Genomic DNA, 17,122 nt, shown 5'->3' on the forward strand with positions numbered 1-17,122 from the left:
ATTAGTAGAATGTAATGCTGTCAAGTTGTATGAGGCTTGGTTCTTTCTCTTAATTGCGGTTAATAACATTTTGCTTGCAAGAATAGATTCTTCTCTATTAAAAGAAAAGCAAAGGAAAAAGAAGAAACCTTCGCTTCCTAATATGCAGATGTATTATCTTTTGATTATAGAACTGGTTACGTACTTCGTGCATTTTATCTGATGCATGGGAAGGTTCTAACAATTCAGTTTAGGCCTATTGTTAAGGTTCTTTCTACTCAGAGATGAGGGTTCTTAGTGGCGGTTAGTATAATTGTTTTCTGGTAAATTTTATTAATTCATACTAGCTTGAAAATGTTTATTTTTCATGTTGGAACTGAGAATAAATGTTGTAAATTAATCAGCTGTCCTGAAAATCTGCCTTCCTTGGAAGACAGATGAGAAGGGTGTGTTTGAAGTGAAGTTGGGTTGGCTGCATGCTTAATCATCTGGATCCACAAACTCATCTTCCCCTCTGACAGAAATTGAGTCTGTCTTTGAATTTCCATGAAAACGCAGAACTTGAATAAGACTGGGCCTATTCCATATATAAATTTACACCTCCTCACAGAATATATAGAAGTTGTGTCTTCAGAGACACTGCTAGGAGAACTAGTTGTAGGTCCATCCTTTCAGATGTCCTCAAAAAAACTAACTTGGTTTTCTACACTTCTGTCTGGATGTTCAGTATTGCAACTCATTGCTTTGATAAATTAGTGTATTTTTTAAATTATATTCTGTTACAAAAGGGGTTAACCTTTTAGGGACAATCAGGCAGTTTGTAGGTATACTGTATACTGTCCGGGTAAAGTGTTTGACCTGAACAAACTGTGATGAGTTGTGCTTCCTTTGCTTGACAGCTAATATGTTATCATGGTGCAACATCGACATTTAATACAATAGTGGAGGGAAACAGATTCATAAACTGCACAAAGAAATAGAGAGTGTATGTCACTGGCTCTAGTAGCCTGTAGGAACCATTTGTATGTAATAGGAGAAAGTCTGTGTCATATGATTTGTAATAAGCTCACTGGGAAAATGGTTGTACCACAAGTGAATTGTTCCTCACTGTCATTTGACACATTTTCCATTTTAAGAATACATATATTTTTCTTCACTTCGCATCATAGATGTGAACTGGGTCAGCATCCCTCTTCTGCCTCTTGCACGGACGTGAAACCAAGTGGTGTGTAACGTTCACCTCTCAGTTCTGCTTGCTTTAGGAAAAAGTTAGTCTTTCATAAGTCATTTTGCCATCAGACCTTTTCTTGGGATTGTCATTCTTCACTCATAAGGAAATCTGTTAGCTTTTCTTTTTCCTTGTCTTCTGTGGCAGGGATGCGGACTGTGCCAGCCAACCAGTTACCTGTGTGGTAGAATCAAAGTAGCTTAATAAAACAATAGTTATTTTGTCATCCTTCCAGGAGTAAGAACTGGAGTTGCTTCCCCTGCTATTGGTATCCCAAATGTAGATGATTACAATAATTTACTATTGTTCATCAACTGCTCTGCACTGTTGATATTTGTACTGTAGAGGTGCCTATAATCCATGAACTAATGTTTTTGAAGTGCTGCACTGTGCAAAGTGCCTAATTTGATAGAAAGTTTAGATTATGTTCAGTTTTTAGGTTGATTTATTCTTAATTCTTTGAGTTCTTTTTTTCTTTGTGATTTATTCTTTTTGATTACTGCTTCCATAGGATTTATGTATTGAAGTAGATAAAGAACAGGCTGTAGAGAACAAAACAGATTCCTTCTTAGGCATTGTAAAATCATCTATGAAGGGAAGGAGAAAGAGGAATGTTTCTTCTTTCTTTTTATAAGGTTACATGGATGAAAACATGCTTATAGCAAAGTTTTTTTTCTGCCCAAGTTTGAGAATGCACTGAGCTTATGTCCATAAGGAGCTAGTCTTGCCATATTTTTACTCTTTACATAGAACTGAATATTAAATGAAGTAATAAAAGAAAGCGAGCTATGGGGAGATAGATAATATCAGTATTGCAGAACTGAGAGGTAATTTTTCTGTATTTCTGTGTAGCAGTGATCCATCCACCTTTAGAACCTTTTTAGTATAGTTTTGATCATTGTGCTTTTCAAAAAAAACCCAAAAAACTTAAGAGAAAGACTAGGTCAACAGTAAAAATAAATTTAGAAAATCATATTTATGCAGGAAGGTTAAATAGTTGGAGTTTTAGACCACAAAAAAAAAAAAGGGAGGCTATGGGGAAATAACAGGATACAGTGTTCTTCCAGTGCATTCCAGTTTTGTTTTAGGTAAAATTTCAATATTTTATTATGACTTATTACCTTTCATAAATTCAGAGAGAAAGAAATACTCAATTTGTTTTGCAGCCAGGGTGCTTAAATTCATATTTGGGAACACATGTGGGGAGAAGCACATACCGAGAGCATGTTACCTGGATCACTTATGAAACCTTTCCATCTATCCTGTTCTTGAACTCAATCTGTTGGAAATAGTGTGAGCTGACTCAGATGTATTTGAGAGCATGGAAATGAAGTAATGGGACTCTAGAGAGGTTTTTATATATATAGAAAATCATATACTTACCTAGGACTAAATTGTATATTCATATAGTGCTGGTTATACGATTCATGCAAACTGCATATGACTATGAACTTGGGAGGAATGGCTAAAAGCTCCTTCTCATGCTGATCAACAAAACTCTTCAAAGCAAGCAAAGAAAAAGTTTATTTCAAAGATTGTTTTTGTTTTGTCACTGAATATTTGTTCTCTGTTTCTGAAAAGGGAGAAGATCCGCAAGATCTTCTTTCAGGTTATTGAGATCTTAATTTACTTAGCTTGAATTTCTGTGGGTTTTTTTTTTTTCTTTATCTGTCACTAAAAGGTGACTGAAAAACTTGTTCTGTGTAGGCTTGTTAGTAATTAAGGGAAATTTAGAGGGAATGAACTTCCTTTGAGATACATTATTTTGTGACTTGAATATGTTGTTAAGCCACAATTGCATTAGTTAGTAGCCATTTAACCCTTTACTTCCCTGTTGCACAGCCTATTATGTGGAGCTGGAAGAAAGGAAAGGAACCTATGTTTTGTTACATCTGATCTTGTTCAGTCATTTCTGCAAATAGTCATGCAGGAATATATGTATTCACTGGTTTTGGAATCATGCTATTGATGAATCATTTCTCTCAGTGGGATTTCTCTCATACTCTTTGTTCTGATTTGATTTTATGTGATTTGTAACACATGTTGTTTTCATGAGAGTTTATTGCTTATATGAAGAATATTGTTGTTGCATGAAAGTCTTGGCCCTTAAGTAATCATTGGGAGATTTATCATTGTCTTCAGTGGGACCAGGATTATAATTCCTTTTGGTTTACAGATTCCTCATCGTCTCCACTGGAATCTCCTTTTCATATCATTATTTGACTCATTCATCTCTGAAGATAGAGTTCCAAGTTCTGTCTCAATGACTGGTGAATACTTTTGACCTTTTGATATTTGCTTGCTCTGTAAAGAGGAGATAAAGGTGGAGAAAGACAGTGCCTGATCCCTTCCAGCTGGACCAGATGTATGGACAGAAAATGATGTTTCTCATTATTTTTGTTTTTCATGTTATCCTACGGCACTTCTTGGCATTTGGGTGGTTTTGATATTGCAGGAGCACCTGGCTTGATTTTACTAAAGCAGGAGTAGTAAAAACTATTTTTGTGCACAGAGCATGGGAAACTTAGCATACATCTCTTGCATTTGCTTTACTTTTTACCTTTAAATTAGGATTAATAAAAATACTGTGAAATAAAAGTATACATAAGTATTGTTTTCACACAGTTCATTGTAGATGCTGAAAGTAGTTACCATTTTTTCTTAGTTATTGAACTGTAGACTGATCATTCTGGTGCTGAACTCTTCTCTGGTTAAAATGCAGCTTGTGGTTTTATTTTTCTCAGCCTGGGCCATCAAAGCACTGTGTTTTAGATATAGGATATTGATAACTGAGTGAGCTTTTTAATCATAAAGGTTTCTTTTGAAAGTTGGCTGTGGAACAGCAATATAAAATAACTTTAAATGTACAGAAGAGATATCTCTGCTTTCTAACATTAAAAGGCAAAATGCCATGCAAATGCTGAATTACTATTTTGTTAGCTTAAAATGTATAGATTTGACAATTAAGTCTCAGTAATTTTATAACCTTGTACGTTTTGTAATTGCCAGCTAGCCTGCCACCTGCTCTCTTCTGCCTTGGATCTTCCCACATCTGTGCTGCTTTGAAATCTGAGTATGCTTTTTCTTTAGTAGCAAATAATGTGGTGCTTGTTCTAATCCTCAGGGTTCCAGCAAGATGTCATATGACAGATTACCTGAATACAGTTTCCAGGCTTTTAAAAAATGTTAATTTCTTAAGCAAGCAGTTTGTATCTTAGCAGGATTAAGGTGCTGTGTAAACCAGATGTTTTAATAAATTGGTCTTTGAAGGGAAGGGTTATTCTCTTCTGGTGTGCAGCCTGAGGTCATTTAGTTTTGAAATAATTTATTTTCTCTTTCTAAGCAATGAAGCAAATATGCCATTTGAAAAGTGTGTCTGGATTCTAATGCTCTTCTGTTCTTGGGACAGGTACAAGTAAGCAGCTAGCAGTCTGAGTTTCCTCATAGTGTCTAGCTAGTGGGCCTTAATCCTGACTCAGAAGGATTACTGTAGGTCTAGAAAGTAAATCTCTCTGTGTTCCCAGTGAATTTAAGGCTCTGTATTGAGACTGCCAGCAACCATACATGTTAGTGTCAGTTATGAAGCTATTCATTGGAGCTAGTCTAAGTTCATAATACATTTTAACCTGAGCTCCAAATTCTCATCAAATGGTGATGACTTTGAGTTGCTATTGATCTGGGCTATATTGAATTTAGTAACCCTGAGGTGAAAATCTCAGTATTCTATTACCAAACTCTTAAAAATGTAGTGTTACTGAAAAGATGCTTCATTTAAAAAAAAAAAAAATCAAATCTTCATTAGAGTGTTACTGAAAGTGTTAAGAGTTCAGACTTTCCTGTGGATTTTTATGCTTAGTCTCACTGCAAATATCGCAGACTCAGCCTAAGCAGAATATTGGGGTTTGCATTATTGAAAAAACTCTACAGTTTGTCACATAGGCTACTCCTACAGTTGGCATATTTACATTACAGTTATTACTATGAATGAAAAATTATACACGTGCTTTTAAAAATAAGTGTTTAAATCTACCTATTTTCTTTGGCTCCTGTCCGAGGTCGGTGGACAGGTATGGAACAACGTATGTATTTTTCTTCTGTGCAACAGAATTCTAGTGATAAAATATTGATAACAGTTAAAATGATGGAATCATTTAGGTTTGAAAAGACCCCTCTAGATCATCAAGTCCAACTGTTAACTAAGCACCACCATGTTCACCGCTAAGCCACGTCTAAGTGCCATGTCTGTGTGCCTTCTGAACAGTTTCAAGAACAGTGATTCCACTGCTTCCCGGTACAGCCTGTTCCAAACTTGACCACTCTTTTAGTAAAGAAATTTTTCCTAGTATCCAATCTAAAACTCCTCTGGTGCAACATGAGGCCATTTTCTCTTGTCCTATTGCTTGTTACCTGGGAAAAGAGACTGACCCCCACCTCACTACAACCTCCTTTTGGGTAATTGTAGAGGGTGATAAGATCTACCCTGAGCCTCCTTTTCTCCAAGCTAAACACCCCCAGCTCCCTCAGCTGTTCCTCATCAGACTTCTGCTCCAGACCTTTCACCAGCTCCATTGCCCTTCTCTGGACTCTTTCCAGCACCTCAGTGTTCTTCCCGAATTGAGGGGCCCAGAACTGGACCCAGGATTTGAGGTGGGGCCTCACCAGTGCCAAGTACAGGGGAACGATCACTGCCCTGGTCCTGCTGGCCACGCTGTTGCTGATCCAGGCCAGGATGACATTGGCCTCTTGGCCACCTGGGCACTCGCTGGCTCATGTTCAGCTGCTGTTGACCAGCACCCCCAGGTCCTTTTCCAGCTTGCATCTTTCCATCCACTCTGTCCCCAGCCTGTAGCACTGCAGGGGTTGTTGTGACCCAAGGGCAGGCACAGGCACTTGGCCTTGTTGAACCTCAGAGCTCTGGCCTCTCCCCATCAATCCAGCCTGTCCAGATCCCCGTGCAGAGCCTTCCTGCCCTCCAGCAGATGAACACTCCCACCCAGCTCAGTGTGTCTGCAAACTGACTGAGGGTGCCCTTGATCCCCCCATCTGGATCATTGATGAAGATATTAAACAGAACTGGTCCCAGCACCAAGCCCTGGGGAACAGCACTGGTGACCAGGCACCAGCTGGATCTAACTCCATCGCTCTCTGGGCTTGGCCTTCCATCCAGGTGTTTGTCTAGCAAAGTGCACAACCAGCCAAGCCATGAACAGCCAGTTTCTGCATGAGATGCTGTGGCAAATGGTATTAAGGACTTCACTGAAGTCCCGGAGGACACATCCAGAGCCTTTCTTTCATCCACTAAGCAGGTCATCTCATCATAGAAAAGGAGATCAGGTCAGTCAAGCAGGACCTGCCTTTCACAAACCTCTGCTGGCTGGGCCTGATTCCCTGGTTGTCCCACACTGTGATGGCTCCCAGGATTATCTGCTCCATGACCTTCCATGGCACCCTAGGAGAGTGATGAAAAGGCATTCTTTTGTTACATGTTATGTTGGTGATGTAGGGAACAGGCCTTGGTATACCAACAAAATAGCTGGGCACCTTGGTTATTCTAAAATGTTTATGTAATTACATATTAGTGATTCTATTCATCTTTCTTTTGCTTTTTGCTGGCCACTGAGTCAGTCAGCCTAATGAACAAAAGAAAACCAGAAAGACCTTTTCAATTTTTCAAGTGTTGTAACTGACAGCCAATGTTTTTGTTGGTTTTATGGCTAATTTGTTTGTTTCTTTATGTGACTGTTGAACCAGAGCAGTCTATTTATAGGAAATTAGTGTATTTAGCTTATTTCTGTCCATTTGGTATACTTTTTATTTTGTTTAGAAACAATAAATTTGTTTACTTCTAGGTACTCTTTAGTTATCTTTCCTTAAACACACACAATAACCTTCTTTTCAAGCTTCTGTCTTGAGTATTTAAGCCTCTAAGTACTTTACTTTGGACTTGAATAGCTTTAAGGAGAGAATAAATGTGATTCTAAAAAAACATTATTTTTAATTATTAAGTTTTCCTTGGAGAGGATGACCCACATATTTAAATCTAGAATAAGGCTTGTCTGCTTTTGAGCAGTGAATATCAAATCATTAGGGTCAGGAATCTAATTTAATCTGCAGTATTAAACATGCAAGACTTTTTAGTCCTCAGGTATTCTTAAGGAAGAATAAAATTATAGGATGATGGTGATATATTCTTTAACTAGCATCTCAAGTTGGTGATTTCAATGTTATGGCAAATATGCATCAAAGAACAAATTGTATTTGTAAATACATAATGAAAAAATTAATTTCTCCTAGCATCAGATTCAGAGAAAATAGTTTTTTATGACTGAGACAAATGCCACAAGTAGTAAGCATTAAACCAACAGTTACAGAGTTTTGCCTGAAATAGGTCATGAATATGTAAAGACTGTGAATAAACACTAACTGAATAACTGCTATGTAAGTATGTGTAATTTATGTATTTCCTTTTTTGCCTCTCTCTCTTTGACCTTTAGTTAGGTTAGATTGATTAACAAAGCATACGAAACTTTATTTCTTTATTTATTCTTGTATTTATAGAAAGTAATGGTGTGTTTTTAGAATATATAGTTCAATAATATCCTGCTTTCAAATATACTATGCTCAGGCCAGCTAGAACTGCAAGGAGGAAAGTCATGCTATAAACATTTAAAGGTAATATTAAAACTTACCTAATGATACAGAGAAATTATTTGATATGACAGCCAGAAAAAAAAGGGGGTTGGAAACGGTATGTTTCACAGCACAACCAAAATTCAGTCTAGATTGCAAAGGAAACAAAGAACCAAAATATATATTTCCCTAAGGACATTTCCTAAAGATAGTAACAATATGTTATATAAACACTTATGCACTACTTAAAAACATAAATCAGCCATGCATATATGTTGAATTAAGGCAATACAGTTGACATATGCCTGATATTTCCTAATTTTGATTGAGTTTTTAAACTTCCCTTCTAATTAAATATAGTAGCATGGGTTTTTGTCTTGTACAGACAAGAAGAGTAATACACTGATTTCAACACCATGCTATAGATGTTGTGGTGTCAAATTTTAGCTTTCAGTAGTTTTCCAACTGAATCTGTGTTCCAGAAGAAGTGATTGATGTGACTTGCTGCCATAATTCAATCTTACTATTTTCACACATGTACTTTCAGTATGTAGTCCTCAGGTTTTTTGGGTCTGTCAGTTGAAAACTACCAAAGAGCTCCGGTTAATTGTGTAAAGTATTAACCTGTGGGGACAAACACACAGGGTTTTTAAAATGCAGCTCTGCTTCTGTACTGGGCAGTACTATAATCTCAGTTGAGGCACCTGCCTGGGTCCAAATTAGGGCTGTATAGCTTTTTACATTAACTTTTATAACTCTGGTTGGACTTGTTAATTTATTTCAGATCTCAAGTCCTGCTGCATTTCTGAGATTGACATGGTAGTTGTCTATCACAGAAAAACTTGGTAGTTGACATAAACAAGAGAAACCTCATTCCTGTGAGGAGAAACTGGAAGTTGATCTTTCCCAGTCAATCCTTGAAGATCTAACTTTTGTCGTTAATGGTGTCTCTTCTGTCCTGGAGGTCATATCCATTTTACATACATTTGCAAGAAATTGTGCAGTGGTTTTGTAATTAATAGTTTTTGTTGCACTGGTTTTGTTTTCCTCTCAGCCTGGGAGAGATGTAGCAAAACATCTGATGGGATTGCTCTGATTTAGCCCAGTTGGAGTCAGGGGGTGGTGGAAATCCTGGTTTTCCTAGGTGGAGTTCCCTCACTCACTTCCCAAAACAAAGTCACTCCTATCTCAACTACAGAAGGAAGAGTAAAGAAGCAGAAGGGAGTAGTTGCACAAACCAGGGGTAGGAGCTGGAAGAAGATGTGAAAGGTGGTTAATCACTGTGACCTTGCTCCACTTGCCTGTCCATCCAAGAGAAGGGAGAGAGAGCAATTCATCAATCCCTGTATCCTCACAATTCTGGCAACAAATGAGAGGCAAGGATGTTAAATATCCCTGAAATGGGATTTTCACAGTATCCACAACTTAGGGATCAGAAAGAATTTGCAGTTTATAGCACTGACTTCTGTAGTTCAATTCACTGCTGCTCTTTTTGGCTTTTTAACATGAATTTGAAAAGTGCAAACTGTTGCAAAATAGTTACTTACTTTTCTTGGTATGATTTTAGCTATCTTTAAGTTGGAGAATGAAGTTAGCTTCTAATAAATCCAGTTTTAATTTATAAGTGTAAATACATAGTGATGTTTCTATATCATATTTTCCAGACAAACCAATTAAAATCTGGTTAGATTCAGCATCTTACCTTCTTTCACAGTGCATGGTGCTGCTGCTTTCCTTTCTTTTTCTTCCTGGGCCCATGGACTATAGTGATGTTTGGTCAAGTTTATTTATAGAAATTACCTAGGAACTGTAATCTGTGGTAAACTCCAATTACTAAAAATAAACTGAACCATGTGAGACATGTTTGGCTTTTGTTTATAGTAAATATGTAGTCTTGCCTTGCCTAGGAACCATTTAATACTACTGACATAAGCATTTTGTCACTTCAGAATTTTCAGAGAATCTCAATCTAGTTAATCAGCTATTTTCTATATTGGTTTTGTCAGGCAGAATGCAGTTTTGAAAAGATCACCTTTAGTCTTCAGACTCTCAGTTCAGCACACTTGAGCATGCAATTGCATTGCATTTAAAGGAATGGGAGTTGTGTCCATAACCATTTTTATAAAATGCTACGGGATAATATATTACTTAGCCAAACCTGCGAAAGAGGAGAGCACTCTTAAAGTAGGCACAGTATGAGAAATGGTACATTGTAGTGAAGTTTATCATATTGGTGATGGCACTTTCTATAATCTCCAAAATGCAGAATTTTTTTAATACAGTGGCTATCCTTGAGATGCAAATTGTGAAGGAGTGGATGTTCTTGCATCATTGCAATTGAGTACTATGGAAAGCTTGTGTTTTGTTGCAGCCCCCAGACTTTCACAAAGTATGCATTTACAGCATGCATTTACTTGATGTGTTGTATAGCATCAGATATTTACACAGACCTCTTTAGGGAACATCAGCATTCTGACCATCCAAAATCCTCCTAGTGGTGTTACTTTTAATCATAAAGTAAACTGTGTGCCTGGGTTTGTTTTTTTAAAAAAACTTGCAATCATGAACATGGAAAACATAATACTTCAATTTTTACTATTTACTAGGTGGTATTTGTAATTCACATTGGAAATCTGGATTGGAATAGGTCTAGAAAGAAAATACATCAATGGAGGTTCTAGGTTTGTAACTAGGGGACCTAAGTTTGTAACTTCTAGTGTTATGTGTGTGTTTCGGGGGTTTTTTAACTATACTGGTCTTGATGACTGAAAATTTACCAGTAACTGCAATCTGTCACTGCTTTGGGCGTTTGGAGAACTTGCCTGGTAATGAGAAATTGAGCACAGGAAGAATGAGACTGGCATTAATGGTGCATTTTCAAATGGCAACAAATTATGGGAAGGAAAATCTGTGTGAATGAAAAAAGGCTACCTTTGATTTTTGCTTAGCCCAAACATTGTGGTTATACTTGGGAATTTGACAGGCAGGTTCAATGTTTATATGTTTACCTAGTTTTACTACTGTTGTCCTTATTTTCAATTACATGCATACTATTTCTTGATAATTAACAATTTTGAAATATGGGAGTTTTTTGGCAGTGCTCTGCTTGAGGTTGTCATCACAGATCTGTGTTTTATGAATACATGATAACTTCTCAGATTCTCTCTCCCCCCCCTCATTACTACTTGACAACTTAGACTGTTGGAAAACAGAACTGAAGTTGAGTTTAGTATGGGCCATGTTCATGACATTTTCCAGGTAGCCCATTTAGGGTCCTAAATGCATATATTGTTTCTGATTCTTTCAGGCGTATTCTGCTGGGACAGTAGATTTTTTTTTTCCTTTCCTTTTTTTTTTTTTCTCTTTCATAGCCAAAATTCACACTTGCCTTGAGCCATGTCAGAGCATCTGTTAGGTTGTCAGCTAGATACCAATCTCTATTTTTGTTCTTTACCAAAGTGAACTTATATGTTGAAAGCAAATCTCTACATTTTGGTATTCTTCATAGCAGAATGTTATCATCTTTGGACATCTTGTCCATTTGGAGAAGGGTGCTGAATTTTTCCTTTGGATTTTAGTATACTGATAGTCCTGAGTCATACTTATATAGTACTGCATTCCACAGTATGTCTATACACTTTGGGGATGCAAAGTACCTCCTGCATTTCAGTTAAAAATTAAGAGATCAAAATATCCAGGCTGGTTTAGGTCATTAGAGCAAGTTAGTATTGCTAATAAAAGAATTTAGTTGCATTTGATGTGACAGAAAGAACATTATTTTAGACATTATCTGCGGTGGTAAAATGCTTCAGAGACAATTAAAACTATATTTGAAGGAAATCAAAGGACACAAAAAGCTCCCTGATTTTGGATAAGCTGTTTAAGATGGATGAAGGTAGGAGAAACATGTTGCCTCCAACAGACCAATGTAAAAAAACCAGAAAACCAAACAAACCCAAAAGTTATTGAGGTAAGTTCTCTATTTTATGATAAATTGTGCCAGGAAGCCTGACACAAAAGCTGGACAAAGGACGGAAGACGAAGGAGAGGACAGCGCTGAAGAGCAGTCAGCAGGATTAGCTGTGTAATAGTATCTTGTTCATTATGACACCATCAAAGGATGGTTTAGTCTATTGAATGGTACTTAAATACCATATGTCAATGTTTTCAGAATACCCATAATATGGCATATTGTACTGAAGTTGATAAAAGAGAGTATACAGCCTGATGTTGTTAAATATTTGACATTTTCATGAGTCAAATAATAACCTTGCAAGGAAAAACACTCTTTTTTAGTAAGGACTAATCATATGCTTTAATGTATCTGCATGCCCTTGGGCTCGTCTTCTCCAGTAAATTTAGCATGGCTAAAGATTTTTAATGTGTCAACTAATTATGAAATAAGTTGCCACATGCAATCTGTTGAGACTTAATACCCTATGCACTTATTTTTTGAAGTTTATGAAATTTACAGAATTCTTCTCTTGAAGAATTCATTGACCTATGTACTGTAGAAGATTTTTAATTTTGTGTTCTCTATCAAATGGAAATACTTTTTAAATTGCATTTCAGAATCCAAATAGAGTGGTGTTGGAGAGAGAATGAAATGAAAAACATGCATTCCCTTTCTTTGGGAATTTGTCTCCACGTTAATGTATCACAGGCCAAACCTAATTACCTATTCAACCTATATTTTATTTGATCTACATGCCTGAGTGTCCTATAATCAAATTTACTGAAGAGCTTCTCACTTTTTTCTGCATTAAAACAATTGCCTTGAAGCAGCTAACAATTAAAAAATAAATGAGTTAACACTTTCTGCTAAGTGCTACCATTTAAGTTGTAATATGCAATTAAAAACTACATTTTAATTTCTGTTCAATTACATTGACTTAAATAGTAATTTTAATGTTATACTTATGAACCATTTAATTGTGACATTTTTCCCCTGGCATGCGTGATGCAAAAGAAGATTTGATTTTGAGAATGTGTCAAAAAGTAACCTTTTCCCCCTGATGGTTTGCTGTAATGACAAAAAGACAGAATTACCTGGGCATTGTGTAAATATGATCAAACAATTTAATTTCAAAAGCCATAAAAATATGTTGGCATTCAAATTATTTTTCATGTTTTTAAAAACTACATACTTCATAGGAGGAATACTCAGATTGCTTTATGGTAATGTAGATGGATATTTGAAACATCCAAGCACGTACTCGGTCATGTTAGCAACAATAGGTTAAAGAAAGCTTTGTGTTAAGTATAGACCCAAAGCCTGGTAGAACCTGAAGTGTGAAAATATGTATTGTAGAGCAGTGGCCTTTTTCAGGTGTGTATTGTTAAAGACAGATGCTTTAACACTTCGGCTTTAGCGCCTTCTTTTAAAAAGAAAATGGTGTATGAGTTGATGCATTGTGAACAGCTAGTTAACATATTTTTATGTTAAAACATAATAATATGTTAAGAGAGAACTTGCTATGGAACAAGGTCCTTATTAGAATGGATTAAGATTTTCTTTTCCCCCCTGAACCCTCCAGGTCCTTTTAGCATGCTGAAAATCACATTGAAGCATTTTCTAATGTCCAGAATACACTTGGGGTAAATAATGCTCATGTCCCTCTTCTGTGATGCGTTTCTCTTTTCTGTTCAGGTTACTGGCTGTAGGGGTGTGAACAGAATCAGAAAACTGTGATTAAGCAAAACAAAACTTGGCCTAAAAGGTTTTTTTTAATGTTTTCTCAAGTGAGATTCTGTGTCTCTGGAAGGACCTTATTTCATCCATTTGGTAGTACCTTTTGTGGTTTTGATCTCTGAAAAATACTGGAAGTTTAGTCACCCTTCTACCAGTAAACCTGGTTCTGTACCACTTCCAGTGATACAGATTGATGAGTTTCCAGCTTATGTATAAATTGAAAGTATCATGCACTTTGTTTAATGCCATCCCAATTATATTATCAGATTCATAAAGTTCTTAAGGTATGCTGATCTTTGCAAAGAACCAGAATTTTGAAGTATCTGTTTTTCTGATGTTCAGTCCTGTTTCATGAAAAATTGTATCTTAGGGCTGGAATGAGCTTTAAAACATCTAGTTGTGTTTCCTTCTGTTACACAAGTTCAGGTATTGCTGTGAACTCAGATGCTGTGGTGAAGACACAGCATCTTTACTACCAAGAAGGGTTCTTAGTATCATTTAATGAGACTGTTGATGGAGAGGACATTACGGAACAGTGGTTTTGGAGTGCTATTTCCCAATTTAGGGTTCTCACTGAAACACTCCAAACCATGCACTGCTCGACCACTCCCCCTCTCCCTGTGATGGGCTGCAGAGGAGAATTGGAGGCACAAAAGTTAAAGATCATGGGCTGAGATAGGAACAATTTACTGGAAATAGCAACGAGATAAGAAAATGAACAGCAACAGCAGCAATAGTAATGACAGAGTTTACAGGAAAAGGCGAACGAATCACATGTGATTGATTGCTCAGCTCCCACAGAAACCCCCTGACCATACCCAACCTCTGCTCTCTAAGGGAGCCCATCCCCAGAAGATTACATGAGGTGGTATAGAATAACCTCTGGGTCCTAAGCATGCTTCCTTCTGGCTACTGCAAAAATTAACCCTGTTCTGGCCAGAACCAGAACAGTCTTTCAGTTCCAGTCCTAACCTCATAACTCAGTGTCTTCATACAGCAGTGTCAGCATGATTGGTGCATCTGCTTAAGGAAGGAGGAAGAGTACAATGTAAGAAAAAAATACTTGTTCTGGGATTATCAAAGTTTGATGTGGGTGCACTTGCAGGAGAAGGAAGGCAATAAATGGTATGATGAGTATGTACTGAGAGATGAATGAGAACTGTAGCTGCTGAAATGTTATCCCTCATACCATAGGAATGATGACCTTTGCAAAAACCCCTCAGATTTATGAGAAGTGCAGCAGTGGATTATAGGAGGCTGTGTCTCTGTGTGTATTTTGTTACTTCATTAAGGAGTTGTAGGATTTTGGATGCATTTCTACACCGAGCTTGATAGATACCATTTTTCCCATCAAACTGCATAGAATTTTAGGAAGTATAACTTCAAAAAACATTTTATCTTTCTTAACAATTTGCTAATCAATAAATGACTTGCACCTTCACCCAAATTTAACTGTTCTAACAGGGTTTGTGGCTCAGCATACAAGAATGATTGCAAATGTGAGTGTCTCTCTGAACATCAGGACATCCTCCCTTTATTGTGAGAGTGACAGACCAGTGGCACAGGTAGTGTAGAGAGGTTGTGGAGTCTCCTTCATTGGAGACAGATATTCAAAAACTATCTGGTCATGATCCTTTGCAGCTGGCTCTAGTGGACCTGCTTGATCCAAGCGTTGGACCAGATGACCTCCGGAGGTGCCTTCCAATCCCAGCCACTCTGCAGTTCTGTACTGCATTTATTCATTGACTTTAATCCTAGTCTCAAACAATTCCCGGGTGATGTCATTTTTAATTGACTGTAAGAACGTATTCTGAGAGAAACATCTTAATCATCAGATATAAGCTATGTCTTGTATCTTCTTGATCAAGTAAAACTGAAATAGAAGTGGTTCTTCCAAACACCTCTAGTTAAAGAAAACTGGGGGTAGAAAGTTCATTAGTTAATTTAGGCTTCTGATACTATTTGAGGACTGTGTAGGGAATAATTGTTCTCTAACTTTAAATGAGGACATCTATGGTCTAACAACCTCTTTTATGATTGTGTATCTTTTTAATACGTGCTCATTTTATCTGTGTTTTATAGAATTGTAATTTTTGTCTGTAATCTCTTTGAACCTTTGTGATCATGAAAGGGCTTCAGCATTTAAGTGAAGTCAACCAGTATGTTCTGCCATTTAAAAGAGGTGATAATAACATTTTTAGGAAGTAGACATCTGTGGAAGATTTTCCTTTTTTATAAGGTAGTCAAAAAAAAAAGTGAATAATTTTTTTTTCAGAAGCACCCAAATCACTGAGGGAGTAATTTTTTATTAAAATTATCATCAGTTGGTGTAGGAAATTCAACCAGTTTGTTAGGTCATACCAATAAGGGATACATTTTTAATATTTATTTGTTGTGGAGGTAGATCTGCAGGCTACTTTATTGCTAGAAGAGTTTTACTTAAAATCTGGTATTTGCACTGTTGCAACCAGCAGCAGCAATTGTAGATGCTGGGTGATCTCCTGTAGTTTTAAGGGGATATCACCAGAAATTGTTCCCCAGAACTTCTCCTAGATACAAACCATTTATTTTGGTATTTCATAATTGTTCAGTGGGTGTACTGAGCCTGGCCGCCAGGTCTCTACCCAGCCACTCTTTCACTCCTTATTCTCAACATAACTGAGAATATTATAAAAATAAGATGAAAAAGCTCATGGGTTGAGGTAAAGATATGGAGATAAGTAATCCATTGCTGGCACAGACAAAATAGACTTGACTTGAGAAAAATTTAATTTATTGCCAGGTAAAATAAAGTTGGATTGTGAGCAATAAAGACAAAACCTGGAACACCTTCCTCCCACTCCCCTTGAAGTTGAAGGCTCAACTTCACTCCTCTCCCAGTTCCTCTCCCCCTTCCCTGCTCCCAGTGGCACTGAGGGTTGGGGTAGCAGGCATTTGGTCAGTCTGTAACAGTTCCTCACTGCCACTCCCTTCCTTCTCACACTTTCCTGCTCCAGTGTGGGTCCTCCACCAGCTGCAGTGTGGATCTATGCTCCAGCATGGTCTGTTCCACAGGCTGCCAGGGAGTCTCTGCTGTGGTGCCAGGAGCACCTCTTTCCTCTCCTTCTCTGACCTTGGTGCCTGCAGGGCTGTTTCTCACATTTCCCCTCAGACTGCTGCACAGCACTCTGCCCATTCCTAAATACAGTGCCACCAGAGGTTCCCAGAGGTGCCACCAGCTTGGCTGACAGCTCAGCTGTGTTCTGTAGTGGGTCTGCTGGAGCCAGCTGTGTCCAGCACAGGGCAGCCCCTCACCTCCTTTTAGAGAGGCTATCTTGGCTACCAAAATTCTGCTTGCAGTCAGCTGATAAAAAATTCTCACTTTCCCAGTCATATTTCTAAAGATTTTTGTAATGAAATACTGAAGTGTTTTCATTCTTTTTACATCCCCTGTTTTTCCAAGGTGATGTAGCTTTAACCAGATTACTTCATATCAATGACTAGGCATTAACAAGTCACTATTTTTGAGCACTTTTAGCTCTATTGACAAGAAAATACTTTTATTAAAGTAATATAAAGTTGTTTTTCAAGATGTTCTTGTTCTGCAAAACCTA

General features: G+C 37.4%; 1 protein-coding gene across 1 annotated transcript in view; it reads left to right on the forward strand.

The window, feature by feature from the left end:
- The window catches only part of DNAJC1 (DnaJ heat shock protein family (Hsp40) member C1), a 108,903-nt gene that overhangs the window by 66,468 nt on the left and 25,313 nt on the right, over positions 1–17,122 (forward strand). The window lies entirely within an intron of this gene.

The sequence above is a fragment of the Coloeus monedula genome (genome assembly GCF_965178545.1).
Source record: "Coloeus monedula genome assembly, chromosome: 1".
NCBI lineage: Eukaryota > Metazoa > Chordata > Aves > Passeriformes > Corvidae > Coloeus > Coloeus monedula.